We start from the raw sequence: 11,297 nt of genomic DNA, 5'->3' as shown, positions 1-11,297 counted from the left end.
ACCCATTTTAGGTCTCTTGGACTCGATTGTCGCGTGCTCGGAACCGTCGTTGAAGTCATCACACCGGCTGGAAACCTTTTGGTATTGTCTTCGTAGTTGAACTAGGAGAACAATTGGCATGTATAGGCTATTATGTTTTGTTGAATTGTGGGTTGTAAACTTTAAGCCATGTGAAAATGGCCTATGTGGTCGCCGAGTGGGATGCTAGAACCTATATCCACGAGTCTTAGAAACTTTAATTTTGATAAGGTGGCCATAATTTGTGTCATGTATGATGGATGATTAGTAAGGCCAAGGAAAGATTCATGAAATTGGCATAGTTCATCGCAGTAACTGTTGCTGTCAGCAGCAGTGAGATGAGATTGAAAATCACTAAAATAGTATAAGTAGAATTAAATAGTGAATAAATTATGGAATTGAACCTTGATGAATCTATTTTTATATGGACGAAACGAAACGACCATATGAGCAGTATACTGAGAGATATTAGAGTTCTTGTGAGACAGGGCCAGAACGGTTTCTGGGTCCCCTGTTGCGACTTTGAAAATTTACTATAAATTATCCAGGAATAATTAGAAGTCATTCCTTATATGAGAAGATTCCATTTTGAGTTTAGTTTCTTTAGAAACAAACGGCACCAGTATTAAAGCCCTGTACAGATAGATATTCAAGTTGTAACGCGCGAAGGTCAGTGTAGTCGACCCCTGTAACATGGGTGACTTCAACTAATAAACTGTACCAATTGGGATGACCAAAAATTCTAGAAATAAATCCAGGGATGGATATATGAATCTAGTTTCAGGGAAAATTTACGGAACTGATTTTTGAGTTCTGGAACTCGAGATATGATTTTTAAGGTGACAGTGACGCAGTTAGCTAGCCTGCCTGGAACTGAAATCAATTATTGTCAAGAGAGAAAAAAGGGAAGTAAGCCCGGTAACACCACGTGTTCAAATCCGGTGACGGTCACGGGTTTGGGGTGTTACAAATAAGTTTAGGTATTGGTCTGTCATAGTCTCTTCAGGTTCCCATGTGGCTTCCACGACTCCATGTCTATGCCATAAGACTTTCACAAGTGCTATACTCTTATCCTTTAATTGTTTGACTTCTCGAGCCAAAATCTTGATTGGCTCTTCGCCATAAGTCATGTCCGGAAGAATTTCAACCTCTGTCGGCTTAATCACATGTGAAGGGTCTGATATATATCGACGTAACATGGATACATGAAACACGTCATGAATCTTTTCCAATTATGGTGGTAAAGCCAACCGATAGGCAACCGGTCCTACCCTTTTGGTAACCTCATAGGGTCCTATGAAACGAGGACTCAACTTGCCTTTTCTACCAAATCTGAGGACTTTCCTCCACGAGGATACTTTCAAAAATACCTTATCACTGGCTTGAAACTCAATTTCCTTTCATTTCAAGTTCGCGTAGGATTTCTGTCTATCCGAGGTGGCCTTCAAGCAGTCATGAATCACTTTAACTTTCTCTTCAGTCTCTTTGACTAAATCGACCCTGTGAATTTGGTTCTCTCTCAGTTCAGTCCAGTATAAGGGCGTTTGACACTTTCGCCTGTACAAAGCCTCATAAGGCGCGCCATTTTTAGACTTGTCTGATAACTGTTATTGTAAGCAAATTCAACCAATGGTAAGTGTCTTTCCCAACTTCCCTGAAACTCGAGAACACAACATCGCAACATATCTTCTAAAATCTGAATCACTTTTTTCGACTGTTCGTTGGTTTATGGGTGAAATGCCATGCTAAAGTTCAACTTGGTTCCCAATGCCTCTTGTAACTTCTTTCAAAACCTCGAGGTAAATCTAGGGTCTTGATCTGAGATAATTGACAACGACACTCCATGAAGTCTCACAATCTTAGAAACGTACAAGTCGGCTAATCTCTCAAGGGAGTAGTCGATACGTACTGGTATAAAATGTGCTGACTTAGTTAGCCTATCCACAACAACCCATACTACATCCTTTTTCTTTGGGGTTACTAGCAAAGCCGTCACAAAATCCTATAGTGATCCGATCCCACTTCCACTCGGGGACTATGATAGGCTGAAGTAGACCTGAAGGTACTTGGTGTTCAGCCTTTACTTGCTAACACACTAGGCACTTCGACACAAACTCTGAAATGTCTCTTTTCATTCCCGACCATTGATACATTTTCTTAAGGTCGTTGTACATTTTCACATTACCTGGGTGGACGAACAAACAACCACTATGTGCCTCTCGAAGAATCTTTTGAATAAACTCATTGTCCTTGGGTACACAAACTCTATCTTTAAACATTAAACATCCATCGGTACCAATACAAAACTTGGACTCATTTTTCGTCTCGCACTGAGCTATCTTAGCTTACAATTCCTTATTGCCTTTTTGAGTTTCGTAGATCTCTTGTAGAAATGTCAGTATAGCTCTAAAATCTATTAAAATCAAACCATCGTTAGACACGGTCAACTGAGTATTCATAGCTCTCAACGGAAATAATGATTTTCTACTCAAAGCATCAGCGACTACATTCGCCTTTCCCGGATGGTAGTTGATAATCAACTCATAATCCTTTATTAACTCTAACCATCGATGTTGCTGCAAACTTAACTCCTTTTGAGTCATCAAATACTTAAGACTCTTATGATCGGTGAATACTTGACATTTCTCTCCATACAAATGGTGTCTCCAAATTTTCAGCACGAACACGATGGCGGCTAACTTTAAATCGTGCGTCAGGTAGTTTTTCTCATGTGGTTTCAGCTGTCTTGAAGCGTAAGCTATGACTTTACCTTCTTGCATAAACACGCACCCCAAACCATTCAATGAGGCGTCACTATATAACACAAACTCCTTGCCTGACTTCGATTGCACTAAAATTGGGGCTTCGGTCAACAAAGCCTTTAACTTCTCGAAACTCTGTTGGCACTTTTCTGTCCATTTGAACTTGACATCTTTTTGCAGCAGTCTCATCATCGGGGTAGCTATCATAGAGAGTCCGTTTACAAACTGTCTATAGTACCCGCCTAAACCCAAAAGCTTCGGACCTGTGTCACATTCCTCGGCGGTTTCCACTCTATAATGGCCAATTTCTTGCTTAGGTCAACTCTAATCCCGTCACCTGACACAATGTGTCCTAGAAACCCGGCCTCATTAAGCCAAAATTCACTCTTACTGAACTTGGTGTACAATTTCTTCTCTCAAGGTTTGCAACACAACTCTTAGATGCTTCGCATGCTTGCTCTCATTACGTGAATAAATCAGTATGTCATCAATAAAGACGACGACAAACTTATCCAGATATGGCCTGAAAATGTGGTTCATCAGATCCATACAAATCGCCGTGGCATCAGTCAACCCAAAAAGCATAACAAGGAACTCATAATACCCATATATTGTCCGAAACGTAGTCTTTGGCACATCTTGCTCTTTAACCCTTAGCTGATAGTAGCCAGACCTCAGATTGATCTTGGAAAATACTGTGGCCCCCTTTAACTGATCAAACAGATCATCGATCCTTAGCAAAGGATATTTTTTCTTCATTGTTACCTTGTTGAGCTACCTATAGTCGATGCATAACGTCATCGACCTATCTTTCTTCTTTACAAAGAGTACCAAAGAACCCTACCGAGAAAAGCTCGGTCTCGCGAAGCCCTTTTCCGTTAACTCTTGCAACTGTGCTTTCAACTCTTTCAATTCCGTTGGAGCCATCCTATACGGAGCAATTGAGATAGGTGCCATTCCAGGGACCAACTCAATTCCAAACTCGACTTCCCTCACTGGAGGTAATCCAGGTAATTCCTCTGGAAATACATCTGTAAACTCACGAACCACTGGTACCGATTCAATCTTTAACTTAGACACTTGAGTATTCAGCATGAAAGCTAAGTAGTACTCATATCCTTTTCTCAAATACTTCTCAGCAGTCAACGGTGATATTATTACAGGTAGATTATCTGACTCACTTGGCCCAACCCGAAGAACATTCTCGTCTTCACATTTCAACTTAATTACTTTCCTCCCATAGTCCACTACAACACCATGAGAAGTCAACCAATCCATCCCAAGAATTACATCAAACTCATTAAATGGAAAAAACATCAAGTTAGCCCGAAAACAATGCCTTCTAATTGTCAAAGGACAATTCCTACATACTTGGTCCACTAGTACATATCTGCCTAAAGGGTTAGACACTTTGATCACAAACTCAGTGGACCCTACTAGCATGCTCATACGAGGTACCAATTCCATACAAATATAAGAGTGGGTAGATCCTGGGTCAATTAATGCAACAACAAATATATCATGGATAGAAAAAGTACCCGTGATCACATCGGGAGACTTTGCCTCTTCGCGGGCACAAATAGCATAGGTCATTGCAGACGCTCTGCCCTCAAACCTCACCACAGCATCTTTTGCCGCACCCCTACTATTAGCCCCACTCCCGGGGTTTTTTTGCGGTCTACCTCTCAACGGAGAACTACTTGCCTTCACTTCTTTCTTCTTTTCTCTCTCTTCCATCTCAGGACAATCACAGATAGAGTGGTCTAGTGATCCACACTTGAAGAAGCCCCTCTCATTTCCTCGACACTCGCCAAAATGACGCCTACCACATTACGAGCATTCTGGCCTATTTGGCCAAACGCTACCGACGCTTGCGACAAAAGTTACCTATTACACTACTAAGACTCATATTCTTCAATAAAAACTCAACAAACATCACGAATCCTTTCATAGAAAAACTCCAAACCCTTAACCGTTTTGCAAAATAGACCCCTTATTTGAAAGCTTATGCATTTAGGGTCTCAAAAATGTAAAAATCATTAAGAGAAACTATCAAAATCCCTTACTTGAGAGGGCTCAATGTTGCTAAAATTTTTGAAGCTTTTAAACCCCTACAATGGTTGATATTTTTGGCTAAGAAGAGAGAAAAGATGATAGCTTTTCCTTTTTGTTTCATTAAAAAATACAACTAGTCAAAATTGGTGACCTAAGCTTCACCTAATTTTGACTTTCTCTCTAATTTGTCTCCTATGGCCGGTCAAGCTATTATCTAAAAGTCTAACTGCCCTTTAAAGACCCCCAATTTTTGTTCTCTAGCTATTTAACATCTTTAGCTATCAAATTAGGACTTTTTCACTTTATGCAATTTAGCCCTTTTTCGCAATTGAGCTCACAAACGTCAAAGTTAACTTACCAAATTTTTCATACATTCCTGAAAATATACTATAACATCAAAATAATAAAATAATTCATTCAACTCCGGATTTGTAGTCCCAAGACCTCTATTCCGACTAGGCCCTAAATTGGGTTGTTACACTCATAATAGAGAGCAGCGGTAGTGGATAAGAATATGCAGATAGACTTGAGCATGGCTACTGAAGAGAATAATCATCATAATCGATGCATTCTTTCTGTATGTAGCATTTCCCTACAAGTCTAGCCTTTTGTGTTTCTACTTTTCTTTCTGTATTTTTCTTTTTCTTGTAGATCTACTTACACCTTATAGGTTTAATCCCAACCGGTAAGTCTACAAGTTCCCACACCATATTGGATTTCATTGAATCCATTTCAACATTTATGGCCTATTTCTAAAGCTTGGACTCAACGTCCTACATAGCCTCCTCGTAATTGAATGGATCATCATCCTCATGATTGGCTTTCGTATTATAAATATTACCATCATAGATGAAGAAGTATGGTTTCTTAGAAACTTTTCCACTATGACGAATTCACCTATGCTGTTGATCGTTTATAGGTCTTTCTACGAGTTTCTCAAGAATTGAACCTGGTGATTGTTCTACCACTCTTGAAAGTTCCTCTAGTACCACTTTACTTCAAGGCTTAAAGTCATACATGTAGCTTTCCTTGAGGAAAGTAGCATGAGTAAAAACATTAATCATATTATCTTTTGGACTGTAGAATAATCCTCCCTTTGTTCTTTCGGATATCCTAAAAACATGCACAATTTTTCCCGTGCATCCAGCTTTTTTACATCCTTATCCAGAACGTGTGCTAGACAACCCCATATTCTAAAGTGATTTAGAGTGGGTTTCTTTCCATGCCATAGTTCATAAGGTGTCTTACAAGTAGACTTGGTTGGCACATCATTCAGAATATAACAAGTCATTTGTATAGCATATTCAAAGAAGGAAATAAGGAGTTGTGAATAGCTTAACATTGAACGAACCATGTCAAGCAAAGTTCTATCCCTTCTCTCAACTACGTCATTTTGTTGTGGAGTGCTCAACGCAGCCAATTAGGATAAAATCTCATTCTCTATGAGGTATCCTAAGAACTTACCAGACAAGTATTCCCCACCGTGGTAAGACCGAAAATTTTTTATGGATAAACCTAAATTCTTTTCCACTTCCACATGAAACTCTTGAAATTTATCAAAAGTTTCACTGTTCCAATGCATTAGATACACATATCCATATCGAGAATAATCGTTGATAAAAGTCACGTAATAATCATAACTTCCTCAGGCACTGATGCTCATGGGACCACATACATCAGTATGCAAAATTTCTAAAGGTTGGTTGGCTCTTGTACCTTTCACATTAAAAGACCTCTTATTCATTTTACCTTTCAAGTAAGATTCACATTGTGGAAGACTAACTTCCTTAAACATGCTTAAGAGACCATATTTCACCAGTCTAGTGATTCTTTCTTAGTTAATATGACCAAGTCTTAAGTGTCATAAGTACCCCTCATAAGAGTGAGAAATTTTAAGCTTTTTATTCATTATTTTAGTTTGAAGCATCAAGTAGCTATTTGGTTTAATAAAGTAGAGATTATTTTCCATCCATCCATTATAGATTAAAGAATGATTTTTGTGAATTTTATTGAATGTCATAGTATAACTGTCATAAAATAAACAAGCTACAAAAATTAAATTCCTCTTAAAATGAGGTACATAAAATACATTCTTTAGAATAATCTTCCAAAAATTATCAAAGTGTAAAATAATTTATCCCATTACTTCAGCTGAAACATAGCTCCCATCTCTAGTCTGCAATGAGAGGCTCCTATCACGCAGATTTCTCGTTTCGCTGAACCTCTGTTAAGAAACACGCAAATGGTTAGTGGCTCCAGAATTAATAACCCAGTTGTCAGTTGATTCTTTCACTAAGCAAGCTTCAACCATAAAGAGTTTCATACATTTACCCTTTTCAGCTAGGTAATCAAAATTCTCTTTACAGTTTGATCCGAAATGCCCATTTTTTATTATAGAAGAAACATTTGATCTTTTTAGGATCTTGACTTCTTAGTCTTCTTCCTATCCTCATGAGGTGGAACCGAAGACTTAGGCAGTTTCTTCTTTCCCTTAGCTTTCTGCTTCCCCTTAGAGGACGAAGGGCCCACAGCTAAGTTTGCTTCAAGTTTCTCCTGAACCAACTTACCACCATTCAGCATCAACTCATAAGATTGTAATTACTTCACAAGCTAAGTTAAGGTAAGCGCCTTATTCCCCAAGTTGGAAGCGGCCCTAAAACTAGCAAAATCCTTGGTTAAGGATTTTAACATTATTTCAATTTGAGGGTTCCCATCTAGTTCAACCCCATTTTCATCTACTTCCGCAAAGAATACCATGAGCTTAAATACATGTTCTTTGACTAAAGTGCCATTTTTTTATTAATAATTCATTAAATTTGTAATACCAAATTGTCGAGCCAATGGGATTAGCCTCCGAGAAAATCCTCCAAATTTGTCATGATCTTATTGGCAGTATGAAAATCCTCATTTTACTATTGCAACACACTACTCATGCTCGCTAACATATAACATCAAATAATTGAGTCAAAATCCCTCCAGTGATCTCTCACTTTGGGCTGAGCTTCAGGAGGGCACGTTTTGTCAAGAACAAATTTGTGTTTCTCACAACTAAGAACTATTAGCAAATTTCATTTCCATTCTCTAGCTTGACCATCATATCTAGCTTAAATATCGTTTCTTAGGAAACTATTTTATAAGAGATGATCTTGAGTGTGAAACCATTGACTCAACACCCATCACGAATATGCTCTTATTTGGGAGTCATCTTGGGACAATCTCTTTGAAAGTCATGCATGACTAGTTGTCCTTAAAAGGAAATCTCATCTAGTGAACCCACATGATAAAGTTTACCTTGGGGTGCAACCAAGGTAGGAACTGGCTTAAAAATTTATCATGCTATCACTTAGGGACCATCAATGGAGGCTGTAGCTCTTATTCAAGGACCTTATCCCACTCAATATTAAAAAAAATGCAAGTTTTTTTATTCCAAATTTCAAGAATGATCATATAGTAGTCCTAGTGGCATTCTTACCTAGTCTAAATGACATGCTTCTAATATATGTATGACATGCTATAACAATTTTATACTATTCACATTCATTCACAAGAATCAATCAATCATAAAAACAAAAAATTTTGATTCTTCGTAGTTTTTCTTTAAGTGAAAAACTAAAGAAGTAAATATAAACCATGCACCAGGTAGGGTCCCAAGAAAGGGAGGTGAGTCAAATTTGACTGCTTAAAAAGCAAGTCTTTCATAGCTAAAGCAAATCCTAGACATGCACCTTCTCATTACCACACTTCTCACAGTAATCAAATAACCTAAAGAAGTGAATAGTACAATACAACACATGTATTTTCTCATTACCACACTTCTTATTTTTTTAATCGATCAACTGTGGATCATATCATATATATATATATCACAATTATAACATTACATAATATAAATATTATAAACAATTATAAAACACATAGATTAGGAGATAGATAACTAAAATAAAATTGCTAGCCAAGGTTTTCATGGTTCTATTTCTAGAAAATAAATGAAAGAAAATAAAATTACATAGTTTTTTCGCCACAATAAATTCTGTAACAGCCCATTTTTGGGTCAAGTAGGAACAGTGGTTTCGGGACCACAAATTTTAAGTAGAAATATTTATTTTGTTATCATTTTAAAGTCTACAGTATGATTGAATGACTGTGTGAAAATTTCGTTAAGAAGTGTCCAATTTGAATAAAAGGACTAAATTGCAATAGGTGCAAAACTTGAGTTCTCTATGTTAAAAGTGTCTATTTGCTATGAATCCTTAAATTAGAGGTCCTTAAATGGTAATTAGACCATTATACTCTAGGTTGGACAAAATTGGACATGGTTAGGTGAAATTTTGAAGTTTTTCATTAAGAGCATTTTAGTCATTTGGTAAATAAAGACAAAATTTAACAAATAAAAGATGTCATCTTCTTCAAATTAGTCCCCCATGGCCGAATTTTACAAGGAGAAGACATAGCTTGGATTTTGGCCACTTTCAAGCTCGATTGTAAGTCAGTTCTTGTCACGTTTTTAACGATTTTTATTTTTTTGACATCGTTGTAACTTGATTTAGCTATTTCAAGTACAAATTTGAAAGAAAGGTGAAGTTTAAAATTTTACCTATGTTGAACATGTATGTATTTTGATGTTTGATGGTAGAAAAAACATGCTTTTTAGAAAAATTACAAGTAAGGTAACTTTGAAATTTCTCTAAACTTTTGGGTCAAGTATTAAATCAGAAAATTATCTCTAGAAACTTTCCAAAATAATCTCTTCAGAGAATTTTCTCCCTACAACTTTCTTTTGAATTCAAGTGCGTGTGAAATAATGACCCAAGACTCTCTTTATATAGGGAGAGTTTAGAGAGTTCAACTATGATTAAACTTGATCACTTTAATATTAAATTAATAAAATACTATTAAGATAATTATTAAATTTAATTTAATATTAAATATTTAAATAATATTATTTTTGAAATAATTAATCTAAAATCAAATTCTCTGGTAGAGTCCCAATAGGAGTGTAACTCTTCCACTGCTCAACCATCGAAAATCAATTGTTGCTGGGCATCAAAATGCCACTGTCGTAGCTGTCAGTATCGCCATATCTAGTGATGCAGGTTGTAACACCCCTAGCCTGAATCCAACACCGGGACAGGGCTCGAGGCATTACCGGAACTTTACACTTCCAGTATACTAACTTGGATCACAAAATTTCATTTGAATTTGAAACCTTTCAATCATGAACATCTCGTCCCTTGTATAGGCGTTCAAGACCTATAACATATAGGAAAGCAATACGGGACAAATACGGGCACGTTCGATTAACCTTGGGCTCCTCAGAAAATTTTCCTTAAAATAAAGGGACACACGCCCGTGTATCTTGGGGCACGCCCATGCCCTTCAACTTTGGGCAACACTGACTTACCAACACGGCCATGGAACACGCCCATACTGCCTACCCGTGCACGAAACTGTCATTTTAACACGGCCGTGGCACACGCCCATGTGGCCTACCCGTGTACAATTTTGAGCTAAAATTTTAGGTGCAGGGGGCACACGGCCATAGCACACGCCCATGGGATGGAACCGTGTGTCACACATGGCCTAGACACACGCTCGTGTGTCCAACCATGTGGACTTTATTAGGCTATTTTCTAAGCCTTTAGTCACCCCTTTCTACTACTTGTGCCTAGTGGTTATCAAGTTTGAGAGAAAACATAATTTTACGCTTATAAATAATCTTAATGAAAGTAGTTGTATGGAAACCTCGTATCATTGGTTTCATACAAAAAGGTTATTTCCTATCTAGTATTTATGGGTTTTTTTGTGATTGTAGCACATTCAAAATTTGGCTCTTTTTTGAACTCATTGCCACTTGCAGCAACCCATCATAATAGAGCATAAACAAGCATATAAAGGCAAATCATAGCCTACTTTTAAATATGCCAATTTCCATGGCCTTATACAAAAAGATGAATGCATCTTTACATGCCTTCATTCGGCAATTCAAGTGACACATATGACAAAATACTCAGAGCCCTATACATGCCATTAACAAAATAGAAGTGTCTTTATACCAAAGCTTGACTAAATGATAGTGTGTTGCTTCTCCAACCGTCTTCCAATTTTTATGAGTCCTCGAGCTCTGTAAAACAAGAAAAAGAGAGGGGGTAAGCATTTTTATGCTTAGTAAGCTCGAATAACTGGAAAGTAAACTTACCGAGTAATTAGCATACATCTATACTTAATTCATGATATCATCCATTATGAAATGATTTCCTATCACATGCACTCAATCAATGAGTTAGTCACATAATCATGTATCATGTAATTTAACTAGATGAGCTCATCATTCAACATTTCATTCACATATATATATCCCAAGTTAATCTTGTTGAGTTTCTAGGAAATCTCGATGGAATACCTATTATCCGTCAATTCACATGAATGATCATTTCATATATACACTCTCGCGAACCTCACATC

The sequence above is a fragment of the Gossypium arboreum genome, chromosome 2, assembly GCF_025698485.1.
Source record: "Gossypium arboreum isolate Shixiya-1 chromosome 2, ASM2569848v2, whole genome shotgun sequence".
Classification (NCBI taxonomy): domain Eukaryota; kingdom Viridiplantae; phylum Streptophyta; class Magnoliopsida; order Malvales; family Malvaceae; genus Gossypium; species Gossypium arboreum.
This window is presented reverse-complemented; position numbering follows the sequence as displayed.